Below are 24320 nucleotides of genomic sequence, written 5' to 3'. Positions count from 1 at the left end.
CGTACATGTGTCCCTCAGTAGGCTGCGCCGCCTCTGTAAGAATACCACCCAGACACCTTGAGATTTCCTTGACCACTGATTGCTGAGCCACTCCCTTGAGATCACTGCAATATGAACCACGGACGTACTGTAAATCACAAGGCCATGAAGTGTAATAAAATATCCCTCTCTCTCTCTCTCTCTCTCTCTCTCTCTCTCTCTCTCTCTCTCTCTCTCTCTCTCTCTCTCTCTCTCTCTCTCTCTCTCTCTCTCTCTCTCTCTCTCTCTCTCTATCTCTCTCTCTCTCCCTCTCTCTGCTGTTTGCTCTAGTTAAACACCTACCTGGGGCCATATATCTGTTGCTATAGCTACAGATTCTTCCAGTGGACATGGAGTGTGATATTACCGAAGGAGACCAGAGAGCCCACTTTAATTACACACAAATGAAATAAATCATAACCAGTCAGCCGACAAGCACATAAAAAGTAATGACACCGCTGTCCTCAAGACTGTGAAACCCGAGGAGCACACCGAACGACTACAATACCAGTGGAACTGGGAAAACCCGAACAATTGCTCTAAAATAGGAACTCTACCGTGTGTATCAACATAGAGGCGATATCGGATACGGGAGAACAAGGACAGCCGGGAGCAGGTCTTCCCACGCGGCCGCTGCACTCCCTGGCCTTGTAATAGGCCGGCTCCTACGGAGCATGACTTTTAGATCCCTGCTAATTTAATGTTCCCTCGCCTAATTGTCCCTGAGTGCTTTGCTCTGAAGCAGCCCTGCTGTATCTCAATGAGGAGGGCTTGTTAAAGGTGATGGCTGTGGGTGTGTGCGTACGTGTGTCCCTGTGTGTCTGCAAGTGTGTGCGTGTGTGTGTGTGTGTGTGTGGTGTGTGTGTGTGTGTGCGTACGTGTGTCCCTGTGTGTCTGCGTACGTGTGTCCCTGTGTGTCTGCAAGTGTGTGTGTGTGTGTACGTGTGTCCCTGTGTGTCTGCAAGTGTGTGCGTGTGTGTGTGTGTGTGTGCGTACGTGTGTCCCTGTGTGTGTCTGCAAGTGTGTGTGTGTGTGTGTGTGTGTGTCTGTGTGTCTGCAAGTGTGTGTGCGTACGTGTGTCCCTGTGTGTCTGCGTACGTGTGTCCCTGTGTGCCTGCAAGTGTGTGCTGTGTGTGTGTGTGTGTGTGTGTGTGTGTGTGTGGTGTGTGTGTGTGTGTGTGCGTACGTGTGTCCCTGTGTGTGTCTGCAAGTGTGTGTCCCTGTGTGTCTGCAAGTGTGTGTGTGTGTCCCTGTGTGTCTGCAAGTGTGTGTGTGTGTATGTGTGTCCCCGTGTGTCTGCAAGTGTGTGTGTGTGTGTATCAAGGTTCCCGTTATCCAGAAATTACCGGTCAAAATCTATCCGGTCATAATGTCCTGTGATAACAATTAATCTTTTTTGTGATCAAATGAGTATTTCCACTTTTCCATTCTCACATGTAACAAAAACACAACACAATACAGTAGTAGTAATAATAATACACAAGACATCACAGGACAGTACTTCAACAATAATAATTACAATAACGACAAGACATCAAATTAAATTAATAGAAAATAGAAAACAGAAATAACTAAAATAATAAAAAAACTGAATATAAAAATAAAACTATACTGTCACAGACACTACAAAAGACATCTCTTCCCCCATAATTTCCCAAAATGTTGGCGTGTTCCTTTAAGCATTGGGTATAACATTATAGCAATAAGCTCAATAAACACCGTTTCTGACCAGAATTTCTCAAATTCTGTCCAGGACATTGACACGTGGGCCGACACCAATATGTTCCAGCAGAAACCCCCTGGTGTGTTGTAGCCTCTTTCACACATGAACTCTGGACAATGCAATTCTCCGTAGCAGACGTGTTGGAACACATGGTAACACTGTACTTGTTTAGGAGGGGTGGAGTCACGTGGTGCCTAGGGCATGATGCAAAAAGGGACCTCCGCCACAACATATCAGGTACACCTAGAAAATGTGCCAAATCTTGATTAGACAAATGCCTTGTTGTTGTCCCTGGTTGGGAATGAAACTGAAGAGAGAGTGAAGATAACACAGATAATAGATTGTATCCACAATCCAGACATTTTCATTTAAAGAGGGAACAGGCCAAACGTACACACCATGGTTGTGTGTATGGGACATGCTTAGTCTATGTTAACCCTTTCACTACCACACGACACAATGGTTAACCCTTTCACTACCACACTACAGAATTGATTGATTGATTGAAAACTTTATTAACAGATTGCAGAATGGGTACAATACAGTACGGCTCAATACACACGGATGCAGTGTGATTAGGCATGGGCCGGTTACCGGTCATAATGTTCAATGCACAGGGGGTATTTAGCGTTAGCCCTTCGCCGAGTGGTTTGCATAGTATGCATAGATGCATAGCTGGCAGTTGGCTACAAGCATAGATGGGGCGGGCATTATTATGCAGATGAGAAACCTCTGATGTCACAGATACGCAAAATTTCAGATGACTCACTTGAGTGAGGGACAATATTGTGAGATGAGAATTGGAAGAATGCGCCAAATTCAGAATTAGAGACATAGATCCTATTAAGGATAAGTCCATAAGTCCACATAGCTAGAAAATAATGCTAAACACTGGAAAAGGCCATTTATAAGATAGTTCCCCTTTAAATGTATGTTTAATCCAGTAAGAATAGTACTAGGCTATATAACATACATCTGTCAAGTAGATTACATTAACAAAATGTATTGCCCTTTTGACATGTAGCCTACATATTCATAATCATTTATTTGGAAGTATTTTTTTATTCTGTACTTAGTTTGAAAGTGGTCAGACAGTTCCCTCTGTGTGTAATACAATCTTCACACATTCATAAATAACACTTACAGAAAAGCTGATGTGCGTTTTTGTGCACTGTAATAAAATACGTTTTTTTCTTGTGATATACCGTGAAACCGTGGTATTTTTGCCCAAGGTTATCATACCATCAAAATGTCATACCGACACATGCCTAAGTGTGGTAGTGAAAGGTTAACCTTCTGTAGTGTGGTAGTGAAAGGGTTAAATAGGGAAAAGGCCTCATTTACACAACATGGTTGTGGGACACAACTCTGGTTGTGTGTGGGACATGCTTAGTCTATGTTAATCAATACGCCCACTCACTCGCTGTGTGAATTCTGCAAACAATGACCTGCTTGTTTCCCGACATGGGCGCAGTTTGTCATTACACGGACTTAGGACTTGGGTGCTGGGAGGGTAAACTTAGCAGAATAATTTGAACGTTTGTGTTCGCACATAAAGCCCCTCCGATTAATGTGCAGTTAACACTTTCAGTGCCGTTCACGGATAAACACGTTTCTGGCGCCCGTCGGTTGAGTGCCATTAACTGATTAACACGTTTCTGGATCATTATTTCTTTTATTCGCTATGTCCATTGATAATTCCTCGGGGAAGCCTGTGCAGGCTGGCCTGAATGGGTCTGAGATCGTAAACCACCATCATTGGATTCTCTCTGGCTCAGCCTGTATGTTGATCTAACAAATCCAGTCCGGGTTTTCCTACTCGGGCAGTAGCAACCTTTATAACACATGGATTGGTTCATGTATTGTCGTGGATTATCTTGGCAACACGATCGAGATCAATACTTGGAATAGCGATCAGATAATTGGATTATTCTTTTTGCAGTACATCCTAGTCAAGGTAAGTGCTATATGTTATCAATCTTGCGTTGATCCGAGCATGCCTTTACTGTGATCCGTGTGTCCTGTAACTTTACTCCACAACGTATGCCGTTGGTGACGATCGACGCATAACCCCCCCCCCCCACCCTTTCATGCATGCATGATGAGACATAATACCGATAATCTAGCGTTTATTTCAGATTGATTGTTGATCCAAGCGAGGAATGGCACGCTTCCTAATGAAATGCAATAAAACGCTGTTTAGCTGCGTTTCCTGGGATTACACAGAATTACTCTAAAACTATACTCATATTCACACAGTATAAAACGGGAATGTATTGATGATCTGTTTTTTGCATGTCGACCGGAAGAAACTCAATGACAATCGACTATATTATTAGATCCATAGCTCTAATATTTAATATAGTTTTAGCACTGCAAACACCGGCATGTACCCCCGTTCATTACAGCTCTGGCACACACGGCCATACGCCCACAGCGACCTCTGGCGCCCAATGTGTTAAGGTCAGTACATTTAAATGGTAAATGGTGCATTTATATTATCCAAAGCGCTTTCCAATTTTTTTCCTCACATTTGACCCATTCACTCACACATTCACACACCGACGGCGGAGGCAACCATGCAAGGTGCCAACCTGCTCATCGGGAGCAATTAGGGGTTAAGTATCTTGCTCAAGGACTGTGCTGCCCAGGAGGAGCGTGAATCAAACTGGGAACCTCCGGATTACCAGACGACTGCTCTACCTCCCGATCCACTGTCACCCCCATGTACGAAAGGGGCTTATGTCATTGTCAAAGAGATCTACTAGGCTTATGTATCAGGTCTGTGTATATGTGCATGTGGGCGTGCGTGTGTGTGTGTGGGGGAGTGAATGATTCAAGGATCCAATTCAATAATCTACACCTACTTCCAGTGAATGATGCTAACGGTGCAGCTGTTCCCTAAGCCTAATGCATGCACAGAGAAGAAAAGGGTATGTATCTGCTTGTCTAACTCCAGGGTAGATGGCAAAGTGGGTATATTGGGTATTGGGATGGCAAATAAGCAAATAAGCGAATTTCCCAAAAAGTTGGCGTGTTCCTTTAAAGTGACATATTAACCCTATCCCCGCCAATAACGTCGTACAACAGGTTTCAAGTTCATGCGAATTCTGCCAATAACGGCGTACGACGTGATTCTGATCATAATTTCATATTTTCGCCATGGTATTCATATTTCACTCACAGAGCCTTGTCGGATGCTGTGTGAGCCAGCACAACTCTGCAACGCTTCAATACTGCCACCTGGTGGCTGATCGGCGAGTTGCAACCGGAAGTTGATCTCTTGTGATCCCGGTGCGTCTCCCTATTCCGTCCGGCCACTCGTTTATCGTTGCGGGACTCAATACACACACCGTGGATATGGATCTTTGCCATAACTCAATAATCTACATGATTTGGGCGTGTATTAGTAATATACAAACCGGAAATGGATCGCCTCGATCCCCACCACATAACTGGGATCTGTTTGCTCCACTCTCATCGCCCAATGGTACGAGGAGACTGACGTGAGTTTCAGCGTTTTTGTTTATCATTTTCGATACAAACTGCTCTGATCAATATATCACCCATACTACATGAAGCATCTAACGACTATCACGGAATTATAAACGACCCCCCCCCCCCCCTCCGTTCACCCGCGCATGATCAGTCATAACGTTTAGGACCATGTACAGTTGAAATTTTTAATATAGCGTCGATCGGTATCAAACTGCATTTGATGATCTATATGCATTTGTGCCTATATCTCACGTTCTGGGAAATACTGCAGAAAACGATAAAAACATATTTATACTCTAGACGGTATTTTCGTATGAATGTGTGAATGAAAAAGTTAAACGTTCCTACATCCTGAACGATAGATAATCGATGTTGAATGGGCCATAGTAATGTCAATTTAGCAATAGAATTTAAAAAGTTATAGCCCTGCAAAGAAGGTGAACATCACCATAGACTTACAGTGCTGGCAGAGATCAAACAGCGATGGATATAAGCGTGGCAGAGAATGGGTTAAAGTGCATGTTTAAGGAGTTTATATTGTACACATTCATACAACCAGCGAAGTATTTAAAGCATGCTGGTACCTTACACTGGGCCAATTAACCCTTTCACTGCCACGTGACAGAAGGTTAGCCCTTTACTATCACACAACCGACGGCGATGCTCCATCATTAGCATCATTAGCTCTGCATTCGCGGAGCTAATGATGCTAATGATGGAGCATCGCCGTCGGTTGTGTGATAGTAAAGGGCTAACCTTCTGTATTGTCACAGTGAAAGGGTTAACCGGCTGTCGTGTGGCAGTGAAAGGGTTAAAAACATGAGTCAAAAACAGGGGCCAGTTCAGCAGCACAGTATTCTACAGTATTCTACAGTATTCTACAGTATTCTACAGTAGCCGAGGACACAAGATCAGCCGGGCCTGCAGCTTTCCTGCTGTTCTGATGGAGCAGCGAACACCTGACCCCACGCTCCCCAGTCACAGGAGGTGCTCAGGCGGGCTCCACTGCAGGCAGACTCTGGTGGCGGGCTGAGATATGAACCAACGGCGGCCCCGGCAAGCACTGTACACGGCCTCACATTAATCACGGAGCACCGTCCCATGCAACACTCACCTGGCTGAGCACAGCGGGCACAGAGGTTTGGTCTGGGTTTGCTTGTCCTGATCTCACTGTCTCTCTCTCTCTCTCTCTCTGATCCCATCCCTCTCCCATCTCTGTCTGCATGTCTGTCTCTCTCTCTAACCATCTCTCTCTTTCTCTAGCCGAGTGGTATAGCACTTTGCTCCTACATTCGATTTATTTTCTAGATGTTTAACCTGTTAAGCCTTAGCCATATTTTCTGAAATTGGCCTAAAAGTACATACCCAAGTAAATGGAAGACTGCTCCACTTCTACAAGGTCCATTTGCATGTTCTTGGTATCTAGGGACATCTATGGACCTCAAGAGAATGTATTATGAGTGTCAGAAATAGTGTGTCTGTTATTATGCTTGAGTAAATTGTAATGAACCAAAGGAGAATATAAATTATTATTATTTGTTTCCCCCCATCTTTGATGGTGAATAACACCATTCTAACATTCCACTGAGCTCATTCAGCACCCTCTTGAGATCATGTGTACTAAAAATCTAAGCAAATGTACAAAGGGCAGATGATTTACAGTAGTTTTTGTAGATACAGTACTGAATTTTGCCATCCAGACACATTCAATATGAAATATGAATATAGAATATCAGGCCTATAAATTACCTTATTATGGCCAAGTCATACATCTATGGATCGGCCCAGGTTTGCTCGACCCGTGAGCTTTGACTGCGGCTTGTGTGAGCTGTGTAGTGTCGTTTTATGAGATTCCGACGTCCATTAAAAGCCCTGGGTCTCCTCTTTCTTAGGACTACAATGATTTCATGACGGCGTCATTTCCTTGTGTCTAAATCATCCGGTTTCTGATGCAATGCGCAGAGATTTTAATAAGCTCATATTTCGCTAATAACACAATCATTGCTAAACAAACATAGTGCTGAATTATTTTTTCCCCATAAAGGTATTTTCAAAATGTTGAAATGCAAACCAAGTGAATCCCAAGGTGGTTGTACTCATTTAGCAGGCTGTCATTTCAAATGACGAGGCTTGTATTTTGGCACCACGACGTCTAATGTTAAAAATTAACTATATTATCTTAGCATTTGGATAGTTAACCCTACTCACTGTTACCTGAAACAAAAAGCCCCAGAAACAACAACCCCCTCAAAAGATTTCAAAACTAAATGATGTTGAGAGAAGAATAGTCTTAAACAGGAGGATTGAGGGCAATGTTGTCCTGAGCCCCACAGTACTTCCCTACCCTGCACTGCATTCATTCAACACTGGTGACCACAGCCAGTAAATCTGAAAGAAGAATACCAAATTGACAGACTAGACACATGATCATATTGTGTAGTCAAAGTAGGACCTCGTGTCAACCTCGCTGGCATCACTGCATGGCATCCCTCAGTCGTAAATCTTGTCGACTGCCGTCACTATCTATGACACGACCATGCATTGCAAACGGATTGTGATTTCTGCTGCACGAGAGGTGGGTCAATGACCCTCATCTCGTTGTAGAGAAGAGCTGTGTTGAAACTGTGCCTTGCCAATCAATTGAAAGCGATACTAAGATTATGTGCAAGAGATCAAACACTGGTCCCAGAAGGAAGATTACCATCCCCCACAGCAACACCATATCGTCCGATTCTATAATTATATTGTGTTTTTATTATGCAGAACATTAAATGCTGCAAAATATCATGTCATTGTGGATTCAATACTGCCATTTAACTATACCCCTCAGGCAGGGAGGTGTGTGTGTGTTTGTGTGTGTGTCTGCGAAGTTCTCTTTGATGTCAAAAAGACAATTAGCTGCGGTGTGATCATGCATATGAACGTGTTACAAGCAGCCAGCTAATTGATCTGTCAGGGTCTATTAGATCTCCCTCTCTTCAGTTCATCTCTGCCTTCTCCTCTTTCGCTCGCTCACACACACACACACACACACACACACACACACACACACACACACACACACACACACACACACACACACACACACACACACACACACACACACACACACACACACACACACACACACACACACACACACACACACACACACACACACACACACACACACACACACACACACACACACACACACACACACACACACACACACACACACACACACACACACACACACACACACACACACACACACACACACACACACACACACACACACACACACACACACACACACACACACACACACACACACACACACACACACACACACACACACACACACACACACACACACACACACACACACACACACACACACACACACACACACACACACAGTTCACCTAGACCTCAACGTACCTCCACACCTGCAACACTGCAGTGTCAGAGTGTTAAAGGAGCACTTTACCCAAAAATTATCATTTGTATATCAATTACTCACCCTGTGATTTCTCTGTATGCCTCCACAGTGAACATAGAATGAAAACGAGACACAGAGTCGAATGATGGTGTGGCTTCCCTGTGCACTCTTTAGCTAGGGCACACAGTGTCATAAATCTCACATAAAGTGCAGCCGGTTACTAACGGTGCGTAACGTTGCTAACATTGATGACGTTGCTTGGTTAACATAAATTGCTAATGTTGATAACCTACCACAGGTAGGTTAAATTGATGTTTCAATGCTGTCATTTCAGAACCATGGACAGCGCACTATTTAATTGTTATTATTCATCTTGCAGCAAAGATACGTGCTGAAGGGCAACATTAGCTTTAGCTTAGCCTAGTAGTAGCTTGATGGTGGCTGCTAATGTTAGCACCAGTAGGACGCAAAATTCTCTAACACAAGTGTACACATTCACAAACGTCAACTTCATAGCTTGGCTTTCTTTTACATCTTTACTTAGTATAGCAGCAAAGCATACTAGGACTGTAACTAACGATATATCGATTAATATGTTGATTCTTTTATCGATTAGTCGATTGATATAAAAAATAACAACAATTGATTCTATTTGCAATTGAATATTTCAAAATGTTTTACTAGTATCCTCAGGTCACATGGGTAGTTGCCTCTTTGACACCACCTACTGAATACCCAGAGTAGGAAATTAGCCATGAGAGCATTCTGACTAGAAACATCACTGCCTGGTTTGGAACCAGCCCGGCCCAGGACAGGAAGGCCCTACAGAGAGTGGTGCGCTCAGCAGAGCGTACTACGGGTATTGCACTACCACCCATGCAGGACTTATATAACAGGAGGTGCAAATCCAGAGCCTGCAGAATAATGGAAGACCCCCACTATCTCAGGACTTTAGCATGTCTATTTTATCATGCCTATTTTATGTCTATTTTATTATTTAGTATTATTGCTAAATCAAAGCGGGCATGGCCACCCGCATTTCACTGTATGACCTGGTATGTATGTGACAAATAAACCTGTAGGAGCCAAAGCTATATATTTAGGTTATTGTATTATATGAATGTGTATATGTTTATTTTTATAACCTTACATTGAACCGGCATTAGGAATATTGATTGGATTTAGATAAAGTAATTGAACCGTCTTATTTGTTATAATAGAACATTCTAGAACATTTGTGATGTCACAGTATGATGTCATGACCGAACGTTCTAGAACATTTGTGATGTCACAGTATGATGTCATGATCGAACGTTCTGGAACATTTGTGATCTCACTGTATGATGTCATAACCGACATTCTAGAACATTTGTGTCTCTATATATAGTCCACAATTCTCTACTCTGCCGGAAATTCAAAAGAAGAAGAAGAAGAAGAAGAACAGAGTGTGTAACTGAACACGACTGAACGGATACTCAACAACATAGACTGAAGCCTGCATTTCTCAACCAAGGTGCCACGCCTACCGTTTTGCTGTGGAAAGAGCCGGCAAGTTGATTTACGGCTTTCCAGTGTGGAGGAATTTTCATGTGTCGAGTCGGCGGTGATTTTGGAGACTGGGAAAATACAGTTTTCTTACCTTGTAGTAGTAACGTGAATATTTAGGAAAATAGCTTTAGGACCACTTCTGTAAAGAAAGACTTCGCTATGGAAGAGAAATAAACCATTTGGATATCTTTGTTTTACACTGGACCTTATTTTTTGACCTTATTTTTTACCTTATTTTTCTTTATTTTGACCTTATTTTATCTTATTTTTCTTTATCAACGAACGTACTACTCACGAGTAAGCAACTTTAACCAGTAGAGTGGAACGTCGGCCCTCATATTATGGCTCCCCGTCAAGGAATTGAACCCCGGTCTCCCACGTGACAGGCGGGGATACTGACCACTATACTGGTGCTGAGGTCCATATCAAGGTGTCGTAGTGGGGACTGCTCCAGGACCACATTGGGAGGGGCGGGTGGCAAGAGGGGAGACAGCTCTAAGAAACTCCTGCTCAAGTTGCTGACACTGACAGCGACCATTCTAGTTAAGTTCTAATGGCTTGCTTATAAACATTGATCTTCTCATTTATCTAAGTTATTATTCGCAAATCTAGTTCATTCAAATCGCGTAACGTTATAGAATAGCATCCTTGTAGCAAAATCGTTTTCTCCAAGCTTTTTCCAACTCACCGCAGGCCACCGTAGGCTTCTGGTCAAGACAGACAATGACCAACAGAACTCGCAGATCTCGTGAAAATGAACTATCTCGCGGCTCCAAGTGGAACAGGAAGATAGACTGGTCTAAGGAGGAGGATGAGAAGCTAACGGGGTTGGTTGATGAATGGGGCACATATGGCTGGTCTTCAATAGCTTATCACTTCAAGTATAAAACACATGTGCAGTGTCAGTATCGATGGGAGACTGCACTCAGCCCTGAGCTGGTCAAAGGCCCGTGGTCTAAAGATGAAGATAAGAGGGTTGTTGAGTTGGTACGCAGGTATGGCTCCGAGCAATGGTCTCTCATCGCCCAGAGCATGAACGGGCGCATCGGGAAGCAGTGTCGTGAGCGCTGGCACAACCACCTTAACCCAAAGTTGAAGAAGACACCGTGGACCCAGGAGGAGGACAAGGTCATCTATGAGGCCCAATACATCATGGGGAACCACTGGGCTCAGATCTCTAAGCTACTGCCTGGCAGGTCAGACAACGCCATTAAGAACCACTGGAACTCCACGCTGAAGCGGAGGGTGGAGCATGAAGGCTACCCCAGTAGGAACTCCCCTGTGACCATCCCCATTAGGGCAGAGCCATTGGAGTCCGCCAACTGTTCCAGCATCAGTGGCACCAACAGCGAGTCCCTGGTCAACTGCACTCTGAACAGCCTGGGAGACCACAGCATGGAGCAAGACCAGTACTTCCATCACCACGACCAACACATCCCCTCCTCCTCTGCCTCCACACCAGCCTCTCCCATGCCGTGGTTTCATGAAGTGTTGCCTTGGAGTGAGTTGCCCACCTTCATTCTGGAGGAAGAGACCTCGCCAGATCCCGCAATCCTCTCCACCTGTCCACACAAAGAGGAGGCCAGCTGCCATTTTGATGATCACCTGTCTATCAGCGACCTGAGCAGGAGTTTCTTAGAGCTGTCTCCCCTCTTGCCACCCGCCCCTCCCAATGTGGTCCTGGAGCAGTCCCCACTACAACACCTTGATATGGACCTCAGCACCATCTCTTCTGGGTACACCGATCAGAACCCTGCCTTTCTCCCCCTCCGAGTTTCTCAACATACACAGAGGCGCAGAAGACTAGCTAAGCTAAGAGCAGAGAGAGAGGATTTCCAGGTCCAGGCTGCTTTAGCTGCCGCAGAGGCTAAGTGCAAAGTACTGGAAGAGTACGAGGGCCAGCGAGCCTCATCCAGAGTGCCCCATATGGATGGAATGAACTCCTGCATAGAGAAAAAGAAGCCCTTCGAATCACAAGCTCACGAGCAGGCTACGCCTACTCCTCAGGCCATAGCGATAAAAGGAGAACCTGCTTACAGTAGCAGCTCCAGAGCACCTGGCGGTGCTACACAGAAGGAACAAGAGTCTCCGCAACAAGAGTCCACACGAGCCAGGTGGATTTCCTAGTGAAGCAACAAAACCATGCTACTCTGCCCCCTCAACAGATTCCTATATTCAAGGGAGACCCTATGGGGTACAGGCTATTCATCAGGGCCTTTGAACACGGAGTGGAGGACAAGACAGATAGTAACAGAGACCGGCTGTACTTCATGGAGCAGTACATGGATGGACAGCCAAGAGAGCTGATAAGAAGTTGTCTTCACATGGAACCAGAGCGAGGCTATCACGAGGCAAGGAGGCTCTTGAAAAAGCATTTTGGAAATGGATACAAGATCTCAATGGCGTATATAGACAAGGCACTGAACTGGCCTACTATCAAGTCCGATGACAGAGAGGCGCTCCACTCCTTTGGCCTCTATCTCACTGGATGCCTCAACGCTATGGCTGACGTGGAGTACATGCAGGAGCTTGACAGCATATCCAATATGCGTGCCATCACAGCCAAGCTTCCGTACAAGCAGAGAGCGGTGGAGAAGCAAAGCCTATGCTCTTCTAGAGAAAGATCAGCGCAGCGCCAAGTTCAGCGACCTTGCCGATTTTGTCAACCTACAAGCCCAAGAAGCCCTACACCCTCTCTTCGGCAACATCACAGATGGAAACAAGAGCCAAGCTAAGGCTCACAAAGATGAGAAGACATACAGAAATAGCGGCGGTCAGGGAAGCTTCACAACCGCTGCTACAGCAGTCCAGAACCCGGCAGAGACTAAAGCAAGGACCAAGGGGGATACACTCTGTGCCTTCTCCAACCCTTGCCTCTTCTGCCAAGGAGAACAGCATGCCATGGAGCAATGCAAAAAGATGAAGGAGTCTCTTCACACGGAGAAGATAGATTTTCTTGAGAGTAAAGGCCTATGTTTCAGCTGTCTGAAACAAGGTCACATGAGCAAGGCCTGCCAAGAAAAGATGAGCTGCCAAGAAAATAAGCACAGGGGCGGGGAAGAAGAAGGTGAAGCCAGTTCTAGGGTCAGTGGATGCATCAATGCAGAAACGAGGACCTGCAGAGCTACTGGGGCCGGCAACGTCGAGAGCATCTTGGCTATCTTTCCGGTCCACATCAAAGCCAAGAAAGGCAACAAGATGGTGGCTACCTACGCGTTCCTCGACCCAGGCAGCAACGTCACTTTCTGCACAGAGAAGTTAATGGCAGCGCTTAACGTCACCGGCAGGAAGACAAGTATCCTGCTAAGGACCATGGGAGGCGAGCAGGTCGTGAGCAGCAAGATGGTGTCTGGTTTAGAAGTCTGTAGCTTGGATAGTGACAACTTCCTAGAGCTACCCCAACACCTTCTCTCAGAAGTCAATACCTGCTCGTAAACAGAACATTCCACTGCAAGAGGAAGTCGATAAGTGGCCCTATCTCAGTGAAGTGCAAATACCGAAGATCCAGGCGGAGATAGGCCTTCTCATAGGGACTGACGTACCCAAGGCAATGGAACCAGGGCAGGTGGTACCCAGCGTGGAAGAAGGGCCGTACGCGGTGAAAACGCGATTGGGCTGGATCGTCAATGGCCCCCTCAGAGGAGAAAAGGGCCATGAAACTACCAGTGGACTCATACAAGTCATGTCCAACCGCACATCCGTGGCCACGCTAGATGAACTTTGGAGTCAACAGTTCAAAAACGACTTCCCAGAGGGTCAAGACGACCGGCTTGACAAGTCGAGGGACGGCATCCAGTTTCTGGATTCATAAAGTAGCTTGATAGCTAGCATCGAAATCATCTGTGTGTCGCGTTGAAGATGACGTCACGGCGCCCCAGCTACACTGACGGGGGGGTACCGTCTTTATATCTATCTAATCCAGTGGTTCTCAACCTTTTTACACCAAGTACCACCTGAGAACGTAGCTGGCTCTCCAAGTACCACCATATGACCGACGTTAAAATTCTATTCAGCTATGCACAGTTCACGCAGGAGGCAAATGTATTCCTAATACCATTATTTATTGTTAACTTTTGTCAGACACAGCCACAATGTACAAAGGGGTAGCACTAGAACTAGCAAACTCTTCCACACAACTCATACAATGCAAGGGGCATTGAGAACATAATAACTAACATTCTCACATAGCAAGTGAGAAAATTAAGAACAACTGTATTTCAGCAAATGTACTTAATTCTCTCTCTCTCGCTCTCACACAGCAAGCAATTGTCCTTCATTATCTCTCTCTCTCTCTCTCTCTCTCTCTCTCTCTCTCTCTCTCTCTCTCTCTCTCACACACACACACACACACACACACACACACACACACACACACACACACACACGCACACGCAGACGCACACACACACACACACACACACACACACACAGCATGTTGTTGTCCATTGACAACTCACATAAGCAGGGCCGGACTGGGGAAATTAAAAAGTGTATATATATATATATACTAGAGCTGGGCCGGTAACGGCGTTAACGTGCTGCGTTAACGCTATACTAGTATCGCGCGATAATATAATTAACGTATTAATCTAAAAAAAAAAAAAAAAAAAAAAATCTTTTTTTTTTACATTTTTTATTTTTTTACCTTTATTTACCCAGGGTAGGTTCGCTGAGCACAGATGCTCTTTTTCAGGAACGCCCTGCTTCACATTCACACAGTTCCATTCACACCTGGGAGCTGCCCAGTACAACAACAGTTGACACCATTGGCCACTGAGCAACTCCACTGGAGCAGTTGATTCAAGCCATGTCACATAGTTCAAGTTTGAAATGATTCTTTCTGTTTTGCTCCTGAGAGTGTGCTATAGTGGTCTGCAAGGGCCTTGAAATAAAGCCCGAGCCCGTGAACTTCAGGCCCTGCCCGAAAATAAGCCTGACTGTAAATAATATTTTAAGCCCTAGCCCGCGTGAAAACCCGATTTTTTTTTATTATTATTATTAAAATATAATTTTTTTTGTATTTGTTTTAAATATTCTAAACACTTTATATATTAACTTAATAAATAAACAAAAACGAAAATGTCCAATAGGTCTGCCTAAATAACGCATATCATGCTGAAAACTAAGAAGCATTTATGCCTCATTCCCAGTGCTCGCTTATAGAGCAGCCTCGTAAAACGTATTGAAGGCTATAGAATCTTCTTTGACACACAGTACACACACACACACGACACACAATAGCCTACTCAGTCACTATATACAAACAAACAGAAATCAGATTTCGAGCAGAGCAATAATGAAAAGCACAACAAAACAGGTAGCGAGCGACCCAGCAAATAATAAACATCACTCACCACGACGTCAGCAACGCGTTGAACAACTTTAACAAAACTTCAACCGGCTACATGATCCAAGTACAAATAAAACGTTCGCCAACTGGCTATATTCCAACCAATCGAGTTGTCCCCGGCCTGAGTTCTCCCTGCGCGCTGCGGTAATTACATCCAAATGTTTCTCTGATGACAGCTTGGCGCAAAAGCGAAAACGAATCTTAAAAACGAAGGTTATCCTATAACCCTAGTTATATGAAAAAAAAAAAAAAAAAAAAAAAAAAAAAAACGGCGGTGCCCGGGCCCGGCCGAGCCCGAATTATTTATTAAAAAAAAAGCCCTACCCAGCCCGAACCCGCCGGGCCGGGCCGGGCCCCGTCGGGCCTGGGCAAGGTTGCAGTGCACTAGTGTGCTAGATACTGTACTGTACTGGTAATATTATTTATTTGTGTTAACTTCTGAATAAAACAACTTATTAAACACAAGTACATCTTATTGAACATTATTTTGATATTTCATTACCAATTATCATAGCAAAACAGCTTTTTCAAACAGTCTGTAATGCATTTTGGAAACGGGAGATGGGCTCATGGTGTAATGGGTCACCTGGCCTGAGAAACATAAGGAGGAAAGAAAAAGTAAGGACTTACTTCTGGTCATCATTTGGGCAAAACACACATATTTTGAATGCCTTCGGCAGGTTTCTTTTTTTTTAGCCATTTTAATCAATCCAGGATTGCAGATAGATTAATCTAGATTAAAAAAATTAATCTATGCCCACCTCTAATATATATATATATATATATATATATATATATATATATATATATATATATATATATATATATATATATATATATATATATATATATATATATATATATGATGATGCACACACACCTTTACAGTGTTTCGTTTACCAGTAGGATGTTATAACATTGCTGATAATAAAAATCATAAGTCTAAGCTATCAAGTCTCCCGTGATTTTATATTACTATATATTAAAAGTATAGGTGGACCATTCCTCGGTTACATTATTATTATTTTCTCCAGTAGTGTGTGTGTATTTTTGGCTAAAGTGGATAGAAAACAGTACTGTGCAAAAGTCTTAGGCACCCAAGAGTTTTTATATAAATTGTCTTAGATGTTAATAATTTTTTTTCTGTATTACTGTGTCAGTAGACTACTCTTTTAGAAACGTTTAATTAAATTATTTTTTAAAGCATCTTCATGGTTTAATGCAGACATATGTTGCAGGGACTATTTTAATCGTCATGTTGGCGACTGTATGCTTCAAAGGGTTAAATCAAGCATGTTTAAGGGCTTTAGAGGAAATGTCAAACTATCGTGATGTACATCGTGTATCGTAACATAGCCAAAACATATTGTGATATATCGCCCAGCCCTAGATAGACCTATCACTAAGATCTGTCTTCTCCAAGAAGCTGCATGAGGCGGTGGTAAAGACCGTCCTCCTACGGTGTGCCATGTACTAGTGACTTTTGGCACCAGGTATTGGTTATCCAGCAGCAGAGACACTTATCAGTTAAAATAGTGTTTGGTTTAGCTCCTTGTTTTTTGGTTGTTAGTAATTGTCTCTAGATTAGAAGTACAATTAGGGGGGCGGTGTAGGAGCCAAAGCTATATATTTAGGTTATTGTATTATATGAATGTTTATATGTTTATTTTTATAACCTTACATTGAACAGGCATTAGGAATATTGATTGGATTTAGATAAAGTCATTGATCCGTCTTATTTGTCATAATAGAACATTCTAGAACATTTGTGATGTCACAGTATGATGTCATGACCGAACATTCTAGAACATTTGTGATGTCACAGTATGATGTCATGATCAAACATTCTGGAACATTTGTCCAGATGATGTCATAACCGAACATTCTAGAACATTTGTGTCTCTATATATAGTCCACAATTCTCTCAGAACAGAGTGTGTAACTGAACAGGAATGAACGGATAGACTCAACAACATAGACTGAAGCCTGCATTTCTCAACCAAGGTGCCACGCCTACCGTTTTGCTGTGGAAAGAGCCGGCAAGTTGATTTACGGCTTTCCAGTGTGGAGGAATTTTCATGTGTCGAGTCGGCGGTGATTTTGGAGACTGGGAAAATACAGTTTTCTTACCTTGTAGTAATGTAGTAGTAACGTTAATATTTAGGAAAATAGCTTTAGGACCACTTCTGTAAAGAAAGACTTCGCTGTGGAAGAGGAATAAACCATTTGGATATCTTTGTTTTACACTGGAGCGGCTGTGGACCTTATTTTTCTTTATCAACGAACGTACTACTCACGAGTAAGCAACTTTAACCAGTAGAGTGGAACGTCGGCCCTCATATTATGGCTCCCCGTCGGGGAATTGAACCCCGGTCTCCCGCGTGACAGGCGGGGATACTGACCACTAGACTGGTGCTGAGGTCCATATCAAGGTGTCGTAGTGGGGACTGCTCCAGGACCACATTGGGAGGGGCGAGTGGCAAGAGGGGAGACAGCTCTAAGAAACTCCTGCTGACACTGGGTCTCATTCTCGAACGAAGTTACGACAAAATATTTCGTCTTAGCCAGATTTCGGCCTATTTAAGACATATTAGGGCTGGGAGTGGGAGTCTTCAAATTTTCCTGAGATCTTATTTGATTGCAGATCTAAGAGTGCTGAGGAGCACACTTAAATATGCTCTCAGCCCACGATCAAATCTCATGATTGATTGACTAATTTAAAATGTTATTATAACTTGACAGACTGTGTTCTCATAGTGATTCCTTCACGTCAACGCTACAGGCCTCCTTGGAATTAATTACTTAATCATAATTAAAATAAATATGACAATATTTGTACGATAAGAAATTACGAATTTGATGTCGGAAAAATAAATAATATGGATTCATCTGATCACAGGGCAGCTGGATTAACCATATCTGAACCAGCTATTTTGGACAAATAATTACTCAGATATTCAAACACAATTATGCAATTATTGTGAAATGATTGAAAATAATAATAATTGAATGCCTTCTGTGGAATTTGTATTTCTTATTTGTTACACATCTGTTTTAATGATTAATTATATACATTTGAAAGAATGCAGGTCAACATGCAATGTATCCCATTGATTGGTATACAATGGGACAGACCTTTGTTTGATTGATTGATTGAAAACTTTATTAACAGATTGCAGAATGGGTACAGTACAGTACAGCTCAATTACATAAGGGGATGCAGACCAGAGAAAGAATTTCGTCTTGTTTACATCAGGGTCCCCCATTTTCAATTAATCATAACATATATGACACACAAGACACAGATAGACAGTACTGCTACATCTATACATTTATGACATACCAGATTTGCAAATACAGTACTGTTTGTGATACAAAAAGAGTCCAGAAAAGAGAGTACATTTGACGTAGAAACTGTTGGAGGAGGTTGGGTAGGGATGGGTGGGGGATAGACTTACACTGTACAAGCAAAACTGTACATTGGAATATTGACAAAACCATACTTGGTCATTTACTGTACATTGGAGGGGTTGATATAGCTATAAACCTGCATTCCTTCAAATATATCATTAATCAATTAAACTTATATTGAAATACACTATATAGCCTATACACCAACACTGAAATGACAGTGGATAAATAAATAAGAACTAAAGCTAATCGGTGGAAATAGACTGCATTAATATTGCATAACAAGTCTTGTGTGCGCCTACGAATGAACAGTAGCCTATAGGCTTATGGAATAACAAGCCATACTGCGTTAATTCATTACGCCCGCCGTAGGCTATATATATTATGTCATTCATTCATTCATATACAGTACTGCGCGCGCGCATGTCTGTGTGTGCGCGCGCTGCGGCAGGTGTGTACCGCGTCCGCGAGCTGTATATGATGCCAATACATTAATAATCTAATCTAGTTTTGATGGGCGCAAGCGTGATTACGAAACCTGAGACGCTCTCTGATTGGCACTGACTGACGCTAGGTTTCGTAATCACGCGGCTCGCAAAGCACTTCCGCCATTCCATTTCACACAGCTGCGTCACTAGTTGCCTTATAAGGAACTATGGAGGCGGTGTTTTGTATGCAAATGAGCTGAACGGGAACGCGATTTGGAGTTTACGACAGAATGCCATTCTCCAAGCAGATATCAGATCATATCATTTCTGCGACCGTTTCAGCCACTTAAGACATATCTCCAGCACGTTCAGGACTCAGAGTGTACTTGTCATAGATTATGTCTCAGTGGTTCCAAGATAAGTCTTCCAGAATATATCTTTGGAAAATTTTCTGGAATGAGACCCACTGACAGCGACCATTCTAGTTAAGTTCTAACGGCTTGCTTATAAACATCGATCTTCTCATTTATCTAAGTTATTATTCGCAAATCTAGTTCATTCAAATCGCGTAACGTTATAGAATAGCATCCTCTAGCAAAATCGTTTTCTCCAAGCTTTTTCCAACTCACCGCAGGCCACCGTAGGCTACTGGTCAATAATAATAATAATAATAATAATAATAACTTTATTTATATAGCACTTTTCATACAAGATGCAGCCCAAAGTGCTTCACATTACATGATAAAAGAAAGATAAAACAATGAATAATAACAAAAGAACATAAAGTAAACCACACAGTCAAAATCACAAGTAAAGAAAATGGATAAAGATAAGATAAGATAAGATATTCCTTTATTGATCCCCTTTGGGAAATTCCAGTGACACACACATACAGCTCATCGTCTCATTAACAACAACATATCACAATCATTACATTTTTACAGTAACAACGGCACAACATAAATTCAAACAGACATGTACATTTGTTGACACATGTCGACTACAGAATGCCTGAGACACCATATGCGATAGTTGGCTGCGACAACACCGGGGTGTCGTTGCGCCAGGTGGCGGGAGGGAGGGTGGTAAGATTGTCCAGCGGGAGGGGGCAGGGACGGGGGGGATCAGGCTTTGGTGATGAGACAGTCATTTAGGCTCCCCTCCAGCGCGCATACTAGTCGGCTGCCGTCACCATCACGTGGGAGTGGCGCCGGGCGTACACGCGGGAGGGGGGATTGGGTAGGGAGTGGGGGTGGGGGAAGCCGCTTGCCACTCTTATCTCCCAGAGGGCCTTCGACTCCAGCAGCTCCCTGTTTCGACCTTGGTCCAGGAATTTGTTTTGGCTGACTGACTGGCACATTTATTCCAGCCACGTCACTTTAAATTTGATTTGAATAGAGTGAAATATAACTCTATTGATTTGAGTGGAGTGAGTTTTAACAACTCCGTCCAAATGACTGAATGCATTATTAGTCCAAGTGTCCAAGTGTCTTAATCAGTTCATTTTGGTAGGTCCTGTGCACGGTAAACAGATCCAAAATCTTCTTATTGCAGTCCAAAAGCTTCGATAATCCAAAAATGACCACGTCTTCAAGTTGGTAGCCCGATTATGATGTCCCAATAGGCAGAGAGGGTTAGCCTTATTCTGCTTCTTGAAGAAAATATGCAATCCACTGATTAGATCCATTTAGCCCATGTCCATCCCATTGCCGTTGTGTCCTTGGGCAAGACACTTAACCTACTTGCCTCGTATGAATGTGTATGCATGTGAATTAATGTTGGTGGTGGTCGGAGGGGCCGTAGGCGTTGATTATTCGCCACGCTTCCGTGGGTCTGCCTCAGGGCAGCTCTGGCTGCAATTGTAGCTTACCACCACCGGTATGACTGTGTATGAACGAATAATGGACTCTGTGAAGCGCTCTGAGTCAGAGCAACAGTCAGTCAGAGAAGAGCGCTATATAAATCCAATCCATTATTATTATTATTTAGAGTTGATTTGAGTATAGTCCGGCAACCGGCACGAAGCAGAGCATAGCAGCGTCGGGCTCCATGGAGCAGTAGAGGCGGCGGTAGGAGCGGCCTTGAGGAGCCTGCTGAGAGGAGAGAAATGCGACTGTCTCTGGGAAGGGCTGGGAAGGAACATTTTGTATTTAAAGAAAAATTATAAAAAGAGTTGCTAATTAAAAGCAATATTAAAAAGGTATGTTTTCAACTGTCATTTAAAAATGTCTACTGAGCCAGCCTCTCTAATATTTTTTGGGATTGTGTTCCACAGCTGTCAAGACAGACAATGACCAGCAGAACTTGCAGATCTCGTGAAAATGGACTATATCGCGGCTCCAAGTGGAAAAGGAAGATAGACTGGTCTAAGGAGGAGGATGAGAAGCTAACAGGGTTGGTTGATGAATGGGGCACATATGGCTGGTCTTCAATAGCTTATCACTTCAAGTATAAAACACATTTGCAGTGTCAGTATCGATGGGAGACGGCACTCAGCCCTGAGCTGGTCAAAGGCCCGTGGTCTAAAGATGAAGATAAGAGGGTTGTTGAGTTGGTACGCAGGTATGGCTCCGAGCAATGGTCTCTCATCGCCCAGAGCATGAACGGGCGCATCGGGAAGCAGTGTCGTGAGCGCTGGCACAACCACCTTAACCCAAAGTTGAAGAAGACACCGTGGACCCAGGAGGAGGACAAGGTCATCTATGAGGCCCAATACATCATGGGGAACCACTGGGCTCAGATCTCTAGGCTACTGCCTGGCAGGTCAGACAACGCCATTAAGAACCACTGGAACGCCACGCTGAAGCGGAGGGTGGAGCATGAAGGCTACCCCAGTAGGAACTCCCCTGTGACCATCCCCATTAGGGCAGAGACATTGGAGTCCGCCAACTGTTCCAGCATCAGTGGCACCAACAGTGAGTCCCTGGCCAACTGCACTCTGAACAGCCTGGTAGACCACAGCATGGAGCAAGACCAGTACTTCCACCACCACGACCAACACATCCCCTCCTCCTCTGCCTCCACACCAGCCTCTCCCACAATGCCGTGGTTTCATGAAGTGTTGCCTTGGCGTGAGTTGCCCACCTTCATTCTGGAGGAAGAGACCTCGCCAGATCCCGCAATCCTCTCACCTGTCCACACAAAGAGGAGGCCAGCTGCCATTTTGATGATCACCTGTCTATCAGCGACCTGAGCAGGAGTTTCTTAGAGCTGTCTCCCCTCTTGCCACCCGCCCCTCCCAATGTGGTCCTGGAGCAGTCCCCACTACGACACCTTGCACCATCTCTTCAAGTTCAAGTTTCAAATTTCTTTAATAGTTGTCCTACAGAAGTACAGAATACTTTTATACAAAATGCTTCTTACTGTTACGCTCCAGAGACTGTGCTAGACAAGATAAGTATGAAATAAAATAGTATAGCATGTAAAATAGAAGTAAAAATAGAGGTCACAGTGTTCAGTATAGACATATGTACAATGTTCGATGCAGAATAGAAGTAACTGAGTTACCATACAATATACAATATACTATGCAATGTACATACAATATACATATACATACAATACTATATAGTGCAAAGCAGAAATGGGATGAGGTACAATTTAGGTACAATTTACAGTAAGGTGTACGAGTTGTAGTGCAAATCCTTTACCAATCAATATAAAGTGTGTTTAGGTGATCTAAAGTGTGGAGAGTGGGTGCTGCAGTGTGTTGTTTGTTTAAAGTGAGTGTGTGCGTGTGGATGTGTGTGCTGTGTGCATTTGATGGTTGTTGCATAGTGTTTATTGTTCGTTGAGCAGCCTGATGGCCTGGGTACACACCGATCAGAACCCTGCCTTTCTCCCCCTCCGAGTTTCTCAACATACACAGAGGCGCAGAAGACTAGCTAAGCTAAGAGCAGAGAGAGAGGATTTCCAGGTCCAGGCTGCTTTAGCTGCCGCAGAGGCTAAGTGCAAAGTACTGGAAGAGTACGAGGGCCAGCGAGCCTCATCCAGAGTGCCCCATAGGGATGGAATGAACTCTTACATAGAGAAAAAGAAGCCCTTCGAATCACAAGCTCACGAGCAGGCTACGCCTACTCCTCAGGCCTTAGCGATAAAAGGAGAACCTGCTTACAGTAGCAGCTCCAGAGCACCTGGCGGTGCTACACAGAAGGAACAAGAGTCTCTGCAACATGAGTCCACACAAGCCATGGTGGATTTCCTAGTGAAGCAACAAAACCATCCTACTCTGCCCCCTCAACAGATTCCTATATTCAAGGGAGACCCTATGGCAGGGGTCAGCAACCTTTTTGACATGGAGTGCCTGTTTGAAATATAGTTGTAACTTCTAATATAGTTGTAACTTGTAACATTTCCCCCCCCCTCATAATCAGGTATTTTTAATGATAATTTTTACATTATTACATCATTATTGTTAGTTATTATTAACAATATTATTATGATGGTTGTATCAACCCTAAATCTGAGTTGGGGGGGGGGGGGGGGGAATGCAATGCAGACAAACAGCTGCATACAGTGCGACCATTTCACTCACATTTGCCCATTTTTGCCTTCTCTACTTGAACGACCACATCAAACAAGAGGTGGACGCGGGCAAATACTGCGGCATGGTCATGCTGGACCTACAAAAGGCCTTCGACACTGTCAATCACACCATTCTGATTGACAAGCTAAAAGCAATTGGTTTTGATAGTTTATCAGTGAGCTGGATACAATCCTACCTGGAGGGGAGGGAACAGATGGTGGAAGTAAACGGTACCCTATCCCCCCCCCTCACAGTGAGCTGTGGTGTTCCACAAGGAAGCATACTAGGACCGCTACTATTCCTAATTTATGCAAATGACATGTCGTCAGCTTGTGACTGCAACTTGTTCCTGTTTGCGGATGACTCAGCCCTGCTGGTCTCTGACAAGAACAAGT

This window comes from Notolepis coatsorum (genome assembly GCF_963971535.1).
Source record: "Notolepis coatsorum genome assembly, chromosome: 2".
Taxonomy (NCBI): domain Eukaryota; kingdom Metazoa; phylum Chordata; class Actinopteri; order Aulopiformes; family Paralepididae; genus Notolepis; species Notolepis coatsorum.
Note: the sequence above shows the minus strand (reverse complement) of the source record.